Below are 11,306 nucleotides of genomic sequence, written 5' to 3'. Positions count from 1 at the left end.
CCTTTCTCATGGACAGATTAGGTCCCTGAAGTCGAAAGAAATCAGCAGGCTGAGGCTCCTTCTCCCTCCCAGGTCTTCACGTTACCACTTCTGCTTTACTGGAGCCTTTATTCAGACATCAAGCTCTCCTTTTTCAGGACAAACACATTTTTCCAGTTGGACTCTCATCAACCAGCCCTCTGGGACTTAACACAGCCCCTAGTGCCTAACAGTTGCAATAAACATTTCCTGAATAAAAATCTAGGAGTGTGGCCTTAAGCCTGTGCAGCACAGACCTTGTACCTTCCCATGGATGGTCACCAGAGAACAGATCATGAAGAAAAGGCAGACACACACTTTCAGGAAGGTCTCTGGGAAAGATTCATTATTCACTCTACAAACATTTACTGAGTGCCTAGTGCTGCCTTCAGCCATAGAACAGATGGCCCAAGGCAGCTGATTTATAAGGACTCCTGCAAACTGGAGGATTCCCTGCTCCCCACAAATGACAGCTCCGTGCCTTCTACACGCACCCATCTGCCATTACTGGAGCCCAGATATTCTCTCTGAATCCCCAGCACTGAGAAGCAGATCACTATCAATTTTTCTTTCTGTCAACAGGAGCTGAGGAATAATTATGCCCAATTGACATAAGCAGCTCCGATTGCCTTCAGAATTTGGCCTGAAGCCCAATTATATTTCTCTAGCTTGTGCCACAGAACATGAACAGTACAATTTGTCTTATTTCCTTCTCCTGCTTTTTAGAATATTCAAAAAAAAATTGGCTCCAGTGAAACCAACCAAACATGTTCTTTAAGAATAATTTTGAGCCCGATCTATAAGCCAAGTTAATATGATATATATTCTGAGAGAAATTCAGTTGAAAGCATTTAGATATATTATTTTTAAATTATATGCACATGAGTAAAGTATACTGCACACAAATAATTTTAAAATGCTGTTACTAGGTTGAATATAAATTAAGGTTGTAAATGCATACATGCAGGGACACACACACACACACACACACACAGTCCCACATTCACCCCTGAGCTGTTTTGTAAAAATTATTTTCTAAGCTGATTGTCTGAAATTTAGATTACAATGTTTCCACAGAAAATGCCACAGATGCTGGGCAGCTTCCCAGGGTTATCTCCAAAAACCAACTTTACCTATAATGTAGATGAACCAGGTAGGACTGATCTGATTCTTGGGGAGAGTGGAATATGTGTGAGGGGAAGAAAAAGGTCAGGGGACCATAGGATAGAAAAGAGATCAGCTCCATCTAAAACTTTGCATTCTCTGGTTTCCAAACCCCCCATGTTGCTCTATTTCATGTTCTGGAATCCTTTTTCCAAGCTCAGACCTGCACTTGATGTCAAAGTCTCCATGTACCAACTGTGCTTGTCCTTGCCCATGACCAAAATCTGCACTCCATCAGAAGCACAAATCCTACCCCACGAATGGACCAGCACTGCCCATGTACTTATCCTCAGGACCCCACTCATGATACCAAGTCCAAAGGATGGTTTGTTTGGCACATTCAGTGTATGCTTCCTCAGTCTTGCTTTCCTTTTTTTCAAACTGTATTAGATACTAAGACCTAAAATCAGAAGTAGAGTATAGGTATTACTGGCACTCACCAACATCCATTTATCTTCTGACCATACTTCCCAGCCTTTGTAGTCAGTGGGGCTACGTGGCTGCCTCTGGCCCATTGACTGTGAACACAAAGGACATGTATCTTTAAGGCTGAGGCAAAAAAAGCTCCTGTGTGTGTGTGTGTGTGTGTGTGTGTGTGTGTACTAGCTTCCTAGGGTTGCTGTTACAAAGTATCACAAACTGATCGGGTTAAACAACAGAATTTATTGCCTCAGAATTCTGGAGGACTAGGGGCACCCAGGTGGCTCAGTCTGAGTGGAAGTGCCTGCCTTCCGCTCAGCTCCTGATCTCAGGGTCCTGGAATCGAGCCCTATATCAGGCTCCCCGCTCAGTGGGATACCTGCTTCTCCTTCTTCCTCTGACTCTCTGCCTTCTTGTGCTCGCTTGCTCTGTCTCTGCCAAATAAATAAATGAAATCTTAAGGGGGGGAGGAATTCTGGAGCTCTAGAAGCTTGAGATCAAGGGATTGGCCAGACCATGCTATCTCTGAAGGTCCTAGGGAAGGATCTGTTCCAGGCTCTGTCCTTGCCTCTGCCAGTGCTTTGCCTTAAGGCAGTATAACTCCATATCATCACATGGCATTCTCCCTGTGTCCATGTCCTTCAGTCCAAAATTTCTCCTTTTTAGAAGAACACCAGCCATAAGGCATTAGGGCTTACATGATGACCTCACTTCAACATGAATACTTCTGTAAAGACCCTATCCCTAAGTAAGGTTACATTCTCAGGTATTAGGGGTTAAACCTCCAACATATCTTTTTAGAGGGACACAGTTCAACCCATAATACAATATGATGAATTCAACCCACTAGAAACATGGAAACCTTGTCTTAAGACAGCAGAGCTTGGATCGCTGACTCCCAGACTCCCGGAGGACTTCACATGTAGGAGAAATAAACTTTTGTTAAGCCACAGGAATGTGGGGGCTGTGTGTTGTCACAGCAGAGGCCAGCCTAACCACCTAATGATACAGGAATATTTCATGTAAAACTCCAGATTTCTTCCTTGGGAAGATCTAACTTACCAGACTTGCATCTCAATGGCAACAATTGGCAAGCAACCAAAGAGTAGCAATTTCCCTTAGACTGAACCAAATGCTGCTCCACAGACCCCAGGTCACTCAGTCCCCACTACTCCCTGTCACTGCCCCACAACCATTTTCCATTACATGTCTTATTTTTCTTACTCTCCCCTCCTTTATCTGAATACATTACCTGCCCAGCCTAAGCTTGTGAATCTGCCAACTCTGCTCTACACTGGTCCTATTATTCAGAGCTGCCTTTAAATTATAATCTTTGTATGTGTTCTCAGTAGCCCCATAGAGAGCTGCAGGTCATGCTAGCAGAGTTAGTCCTTTCTAGCTCAGAGTTCATAATAACCCATTTGCCTGTTCACTTTTAATGTAGAGATATAAACACATTTCAGGGCCAATTTCAAATATATGTTGGAAAATCATCATAACATCAAAAACAGAGCTCCATACCTATTTTCAAAGCTCATTTTTATACTCATACCAATTGTAACAAGTTAGAGGCAGAAGAAGTATTACTATCATTTCTTTACCAATGAAGCAATTAAAGAGTCATGAAGCAGGTAATACGACAACAGTCCCAGAACTGGAGATTGGCAAAGGTGGGACAGAATGTGCAGCCCGTAGGACTCAAAAGCAGTGTGCTTGGCAACCTATGGGTCTTCATTTCCTCACAGAAAAGTGAAGTTGTTAAACAAGAAGTAGGGGTTTCCAAACTTAAGTTTAGCCGTGTAAGTTTAGTCAAAGCTCATGTGAAAGGGCCAAAAGAACATAAGTGGCTCCAGCTGACCTAGAGGTGAGCTCACAAGACAGGGAAGTGACACTGGGCTACCAGCATATGTTTTGACCAAGGAACATTTTGACTCAGGAGAAAACACAATCAATTAAACTTTCAGCTTCTAAAAAAAATGCCCATGTTCTTTTTAAATTACCGAATATAGTAGATATATCCACATCAAAAAGATATATACACATCCTAATCCCCAGAACTTGTGAACATTAACTTATATGGTAAAAGATTGAATGTTACCTTATTTGGGAAAAGGATCTTTGCAAATATAGTTAAGTTAAGGGCTTTGAGATGAGGAGGTGATTCTGGATTCTCTGAGTGGGCCCTAAATCCAATGACAAGTGTCCTTATAAGAAACAGAAGACACACAGGGAACCTGGGTCACTCAGTTGGTTAAGTGTCTCAGGTCCTGATCCTGTGGCCCTGGGATGGAGCCCTGGGACAGGCTCCCTACTCAGTGGGGAGTCTGCTTCTCTCTCTCCCTCTGCCCCTCCTCTGGCTCATGCTCTCTCTCTCTCTCTCTCACTCTTTCTCTCTCAAATAAATAAGATCAGAAAGGAAGAAAGGAAGGAAGAAAGAAAGAAAGAAAGACAGACACAGGAAAAGGCCATATGAAAACAGGGGCAGAGACTGGAGCTCTGCAGCCACACACCAAAAAATACCTGAATCCACCTTCTGGAAAGGAAAGATTCGGGGAAAGATACTCCCCTAGAGCCCCCAGGGGAAGCATGGCCCTGCTGACACTTGACTTGGGATTTATGGTCTTCAGAACTATGAGAGAATAAATTTCTGTTATTTTAAGCTGCCAAGTGTGTGGAGATTTGTTACAGCAGCCAGGAAACTAATACATCAAGTAATGTGAAAAATTAAAAAGCCCATACTCTACCTGAGCTTTACCACACTGCCAACACCATTCCGGGGCAGAGAAGCAGAGATAGGATCAAACTGAAGGATAAGTGGGGGTGGAGGAGGTTCAGAGAGGAGGTGAGGCTCAGGAACTCTCTGAGGATGTCTTACACCTTGGCTGGTCCATGTCTTAAATCCATTCTTCCATCAGAGTTAAAGACACTTTGTGTACAGATATTTAGCCCTTTATTCTCAGCTCCAGACTGTCAGGAAATTGCCAATTATATTTCTACCAGTTCTCTCAGAACTTTTGGTAATACACATTTTCATTTCATAATATTCCCACGTAATGCTGGTTTGTGGAGATAAGCCTCATGGTCCTCAGAACCTTTCCCAGTTTAATCAGACTTCTAAGAAATATCTTTAATATTTTTCTGAGTAAAAATAATAAATATGCATAAAAATTCAAACAATAGGTCAGTGAATAAAGTGGGAAATGAAAACCACTGTAACAGGAGTAGGGGTTGGGGTGGAATAAAAATCAAGGGTAGATATTGCTCACATTACTGATGATAGCAACCAATGATTTTATGGTTTTACAGGGTCATTTTGTATAGCCATGCCATGACACAAGATCTACATCAAAATGACTGAGCCAAGATGAATCTTGTATCAAGATACCCTTACAAAATTGCTCTGCTTTTCCCATTGAACTATATATTCTTCCTGACCTGACAACACCCAGAAAGTCCCTTAAGAGTTTTCCAGAAACTCTTAAGGGATCTTTGGGACACAGTTTGAAAAATGTTGGGTGTGATGCTCTTAAAATGTCTCTTCACTTAACATACAGGAAATGTGTATAGATGTGGGTGTATTCAATAGGCAGTCATAAAATAACACAATACAACAGAAAGCTATTGGAATGCATACCCATAAACCAGTAAATGCCTGCCAGCAATCAGAAAACTAGTAGTTTCTGCCTCTATTGATACTTGTGATTGCAACTTAATGATGTTTTTACTTAACTGATGGCAGCTGTCTCCATGAGAAGCTATTAGCACATTAGGTCTTTATTAAGACTGGCAAAGTAATAAATAATGTTCATGACTTCTCTTTTGTTCACAAGGTTAATTGTTGTTTAATAATATTCTTGTGATGTGTTAAGAGCTCTCAAGGAATTATATATGTAAACCACTTAGCTAAAAAAAGAAGTCTTAGCAATCTACTAATTTACAAAGTCGTTGATAGAGTTAAGACATACCTGGTGGTAACGTACTGGGTATTATGATGATTATCCAGGATTTTGCATTTATTCTAATTTTTTTTTGGTTTAAATCAACAAATACTTACTTGGCAAAATACTAACCTAGAAATTCTGGGAGGTACAAAGTCATATAAGATGCCACCAATATTCTCAAGAAATGGTTGAATGTTGTTGAGGAAGAAACTACATACATGTTAAGTCAATCATTAAAATGAACTATATTCAGGGGATAGAGAGAGAAAGCTAATTCAGTTTGTTTATAATATATAATCTAACTATGCATTGCTGTATTTAGTTTGCTAAAACTTGTTAAGAAATTTTCTTAAGTCTAAGGCATTTGTTTAAGCCTCTGTTACTTGGTTGCTTAGCTACTTACTGCCAAACACACCCCAACTTACCTAAGTGTGCTCCTTTAGACACCACTCTCCTCTGAGCAAGATGGGACCTGAGAGATTAGTCCTGCCAAAGAGGAGGACAGACCCCAAAGAGAAGAAGGGATTGACCAAGATAATGTGGTGGCGGCAAAGACTGGACCTACCAGACCTCAGGTCACCCAATTTTTCACTCCTTGAGGCTTTAAAAAAGGGTTTTGTCTGTGCCAACATTGCCCTTACAGTTTGCCCAGTTTGGACAGAACACCCCCAATCCCAGCACACCAATGAGACACAAAGGCAGAAAGGAAAAAAATATGGTGGTGGCGGTAATGATGAAGAATGAGGAGGAGGAGATGAGGAGAAAACAATGATTTAGTGAGAACTGAAGACAGCCTAGGTGCTCTACAAACACATCTACTGTAAGCTTTATATAGTATCTCTCCAAAGCATGGACCTGAAGTAGCCTGACTTCACAGATGAGGAGACAGGGCCGTTCAATACCCAAGGTTCGCAGTTAATGGCTGCCAGCAAATGTGAAATCCCAGACTGGTCGGACTTCAGGGCCTGGACGCTAAGCCACAACACACAGAACACAATGGGCTAGGCGACTTCTGGAGAACCTGCACAGCCCATGAGTCTGAGACGGACCAGACAGGGTCACGGGACGGTCCTTTCCGCAGGTGGCTGAGAGAACTCTGCGGAAGGGCTGATTGCTAAAGCCCCCAATGGCTTTCCTGACGTTCCTGCTCTCCATGGTACATTCAGTAACCAAGACAATCATCTCAAATAGGAATTCCAACGAAGCTCGGAGCAAGTTAATTAGCCGTGCTGCAGACACATTAAAACTCTGGGAGCAGTTACCATAGTAGGTAACCTTGCATGTTTTACAAAGTGTGGCGTTTTCATTTCAGCTCATGTTGAATAATGAATAATTTTCCCTGCCCCCTGCCAGACAGTGAATGATGAGATGCCCTTCGGTGATTCAGCGATGTTGAATTAATCGGATGATAGAATATCCACATCTTTCCCTGGGCCACCAACCCGTTCCTCTATGATTTTCCTCTCTTCCCATCTCCCTCTCCCGAAATTCTACCACAGACCTGGAAAGGAGATGGCTGCAGAGGCGGCAGCTGCCACCCCACCCTGTTGGAGGCTGGCCTGTGTGGGAATGTGGATGCGAGGGGAGGGGGACCCCCAGGCATTCCTGGCAACCCAGATGGGGTGGCACCAGCCAGCAGTCTCTGTTCAGCCCACCCTGAACCCATCTTGCCTGAGGCATCCCACACCATTGCCTCCAGGGGAGACAACTGCAACACCCTTAATGTCACTCTCCAGCTCCTACATAATTTGTCTTTAGAAAAGTCACATGTTTGGGACACCTGGGTGGCTCAGTCAGTTAAGCATCAGACTCTTGGTTTTGGCTTAGGTCATGATCTTATGGGTTGAGAGATCAAGCTCTCTGCTGCTCAGAGGGGAGTCTGCCTGAGGATTCTCTCCTTCTGCTCCTCCTCCCCTCACAGCTGCACTCTCCCCACCAAACACAAAAATATAGATTTTTTAAGATTTTATTTATTTATTTAAAGATTTTTATTTATTTATTTAAAGATTATTATTAAATATTTTATTTATTTATTTATTTGACAGACAGAGATCACAAGTAGGCAGAGAGGCAGGCAGAGAGAGAGGGGGAAGCAGGCTCCCCGCTGAGCAGACAGCCCGATGCGGGGCTCGATCCAGGACCCTGAGATCACGACCTGAGCCGAAGGCAGAGGCTTTAACGCACTGAGCCACCCAGGCACCCCACAAAAATGTTTTTTTTAAAAAGAAAAGTTATATGTTTATTTACCTTTACTTTTATTTCCCTTCACTGAATGTAAACCCCATGATAGCAGAGACTGGGTTTTGTTTACTTCCGTGCTCAGGAGACAGAATCTACCACAGTGCCTAGCACGTCAGAGGAATACAATACTGTTTGCTAAATGGGATTTCCTGGGGAGGTAGAGGAAAGAATCAAACCTCATCCCACGTAGCAAGACTTCACCCAGTCCCCTACTAGACATTTGTCCTCCACAAATGCCCCTCAACAATCTAGAAGAGTCCTGCTACCAAAACAAAGCCCAGGGTTTCCCCCTCCACCTTAGAAATCATTTCAGCTAAAGACAAAACAATCCAACCATCAATAGACAAGTGACTAAGTAAATTAGGGTACATTCATAAAACGGGATGCTATGCAGACATTACAAAGAATTTGGCCAATGATAGATAGTCAGACAGATAGAGAGGAAGGACAAGTAATAACTGAGAGGGGCACCTCGGTGGCACAGTTGGTTGGGCTTTTGGTTTCGGCTCAGGTCACGCTCTCAGCATAAGATTGAGCCCTGTGTGGGGCACCCTGCTCAACAAGAAGTCTGCTTGGATTCTCTCTCCCGCTGCCTCTGCCCCCCCCCATGTATTCACTCTCTCAAATAATTTTTTTAAAAAAGTATAACAACTGAGAAATATTACTTAATGAAAAAAGCAAGACACAGTACCACAGGTATAGTATGATTATATATGTGAAGGAGAGAAACAAATACATTTATATTAAAATTTACTTAGTAGATCTTTGGAAAAACATGTAAGAAACGGTTAATGGTGGCTGCCTGTAGGGTACAGAACTAAAAAATTGTGGGAAAAGAGACATTTTAAAGGGGTTTCTTGGTACTGTTTGAAGTTTTAGTTTTGTTTTGTTTTTAAGATTTTATTTATGTATTTGACAGAGATCACAAGTAGGCAGAGAGGCAGGCAGAGAGAGAGGAAGGGAAGCAGGCTCCCCGCTGAGCAGAGAGCCCCATTCGGGGCTCGATCCCAGGCCCCTGGGATCATGATCTGAGCCGAAGGCAGAGGCTTAACCCACTGAGCCACCCAGGGGCCCCAAGTTTTAGTTTTTGAGGTGTAGCTCAAAAACTTCTAGAGTACCTAATTTTTTTGTATGTATATCAAATAAACATAATTATAAACTAGAGGAAAGAAAAACATGTGGGTGGGCAGGCAGACAGATAGCTAAGCAGGCCATCAATCAACTTCATCACACCCCTGAAAAAATTCACCCAACCAAACAGGAATATCATGCTTTGGGGTGTCTGCTGAGAACACAGACCTGAATCTTCATCCTTCCATTTTCTGCAAGAATAAAGCCTTCAAGTATATAATGGCACCTGTTGGATCCCAAGACCAAAGAAACTCAATGAGCTGACAATTAACTTAAAAATGCATTTTAATGTAAGTTATTTAAAGGTAACTATGGGATTGGTCTACCCAGAACTTTCAGTTCCCCCAGCCATTCTTTCCACAGAAAATAATTTTTTAAACCAGAATAAATTAGCTTTGCGATAATAATAGAATGTAATGAGTGTTTGGAAACATGTTCTGCTTATCAAAAAACTCTCCAATCACATGAACTTGGTTTTCTGGAATGCATTTCTCACTGAATTATTTATTATCTGCTGGTCCTTTCGCTGGTCTCCACCACTTGCTACTACGTCCTATACAGTTATTAGGTCAATTGTTGGAGTAAGAGAGCAAGAGCTAGGATTTTCTGTTTTTGTGTTAACCCCCTGGGAGAAATCCCACCTGTCCTTTGGAGGGTACTGTGAACTCTCTTGACGGGTGAGGGTGTTGGCTCTCTGCCAGGGAGACTCCACGGCAGCTGACAACCACGTGTCGTGGCTGACCAAAAACCATGCTCCAGAGCTACTGAGGGACAGTCAGGAATTAAGTCTGGATCCAAGAAACATGCAGCCCTGGGCAATCCTCACCTCCCACAGATTCTGCCAACTCCCTTATCTATACCTGCCCCAATACCTAAGCCTGTGCCTATACCTACACCTGTGTCTACACACATACTTCCCCTGGACCAAGGTATCTATACCCTCTCTCTTTGACTGAGTTAGACAATATACTGAGTGTTTCTGAGCATAGATAAAGAAGGAAGGTAGTGAGTTTCGTTCCTGAAAGAAATGAAGTCCTTCTTTTAGTGATTCTGCCCTATTTGGCAGCATCAAGATCATGGTAGAAAGAACAATTCCTTTCTGACTACCAAAGAACCACCAGGACTGGATTTATACTTCTAAGCCAGCTAAAGGGAGGAGGCTCTGGTAAGAGCTGAAGGGCAAGCTTGCTCTAGCCAATCCTGGATAAACCAGATTAGATTGCCCGGGCAGAGGTGGGTGATTTAATAAGCATGGCAACCAATCAATCCTAAGTTCATATCTTCATAACTTTCTATTTTGCATCTTCCTGGAATTAAAGAAAAATTGTTAATGTAATCAGCAAATTCCTAGATCACTGACAATCGTAGGGGATAAATGAACACAGTGGCATTTTAATTTAGGGGCTGATTAGCTAATAAAGGAGGTATTGTTTAGAACGGGATGATTCATGTGTCTAGCCTTGTAGCTTCACTCCTCTAATTTAAGGCCTAGACAGTCACTTACAAATCACTCAAGACAGAGCCACTTTAAACCCTTATCAGTCATTCACACCTAAATGTGAATTAATCTATTTTAGATTAAAAACAGTTTTCAACAGGACAAAGAAGGACAGAGAACATGGTCCTGGCTGTTTGAGGGAGATGTAAAGGATGCCACCATGCAATGGGGTAACTGGAAGGGAAAGACGGGGAGGACAGAATCAGCACCAAAGACAAATTCCAGTATTTCTCTTGGGTAGCAGGGCTCTCAAGCAGTGGAGAGCTTTGCCCACCTCAAGTGGCAGAGAACGTGGTGGTTTCCTCATCTCCCTGTTCATATATTTATCTTTAGCTCTTTTTGTATAGAGGAGACTTGTCTAAGGATATCAGCCAGCTGCCCAAGCTCTAGTTGTTCTTGGACCATTCCCATAACTAGCAGCAGAAGAGCAAAACTTCACTCTTTCATAGGAATTATTTCAAAGGAATTATTTCACAGGAATCATTCTCTCAAGTTTCATAGGAATTATACTCTGCTTACAGGGTGTCACCTCTGCCTGGCCATTCCCTCTTCTTCCTCTTCGTCTTCTTTTTTTTTTTTTTTTTAATATTTTACTTATTTATTTGACAGAGAGAGAGAGATCACAACCAGGCAGAGAGGCAGGCAGAGAGAGAAGGGGAAGCAGGCTCCCTGCTGAGCAGAAAGCCTGATTGGGGCTCGATTCCAGGACCCTGAGATCATGACACCAGCCGAAGGCAGAGGCTTAACGCGCTGAGCCAACCAGGCGCCCCTCCCTCTTCTTCTTAACCATAGTAATATCCACCTTGAACATCCTTATTATACAATAAACATAGAATTTATAATGGTCTATGAATTCAGCCACATGGTCTATTATTTGCAGCTTCTTGATAAAT

General features: G+C 42.6%; 1 long non-coding RNA gene across 1 annotated transcript in view; it reads right to left on the bottom strand.

Moving 5' to 3' along the window:
* Positions 1-1,635: 1,635 nt before the first annotated feature.
* Positions 1,636-11,306, bottom strand: part of LOC309866390 — a 63,716-nt gene continuing 54,045 nt past the window's right edge. Inside the window, exon 4 of the long non-coding RNA XR_014312630.1 lies at positions 1,636-1,700. This is a non-coding gene — a long non-coding RNA (uncharacterized lncRNA). The remainder of the gene's footprint in view (positions 1,701-11,306) is intronic.

Source organism: Mustela nivalis (genome assembly GCF_964662115.1).
Source record: "Mustela nivalis genome assembly, chromosome: 6".
NCBI lineage: Eukaryota > Metazoa > Chordata > Mammalia > Carnivora > Mustelidae > Mustela > Mustela nivalis.
This window is presented reverse-complemented; position numbering and strand designations above follow the sequence as displayed.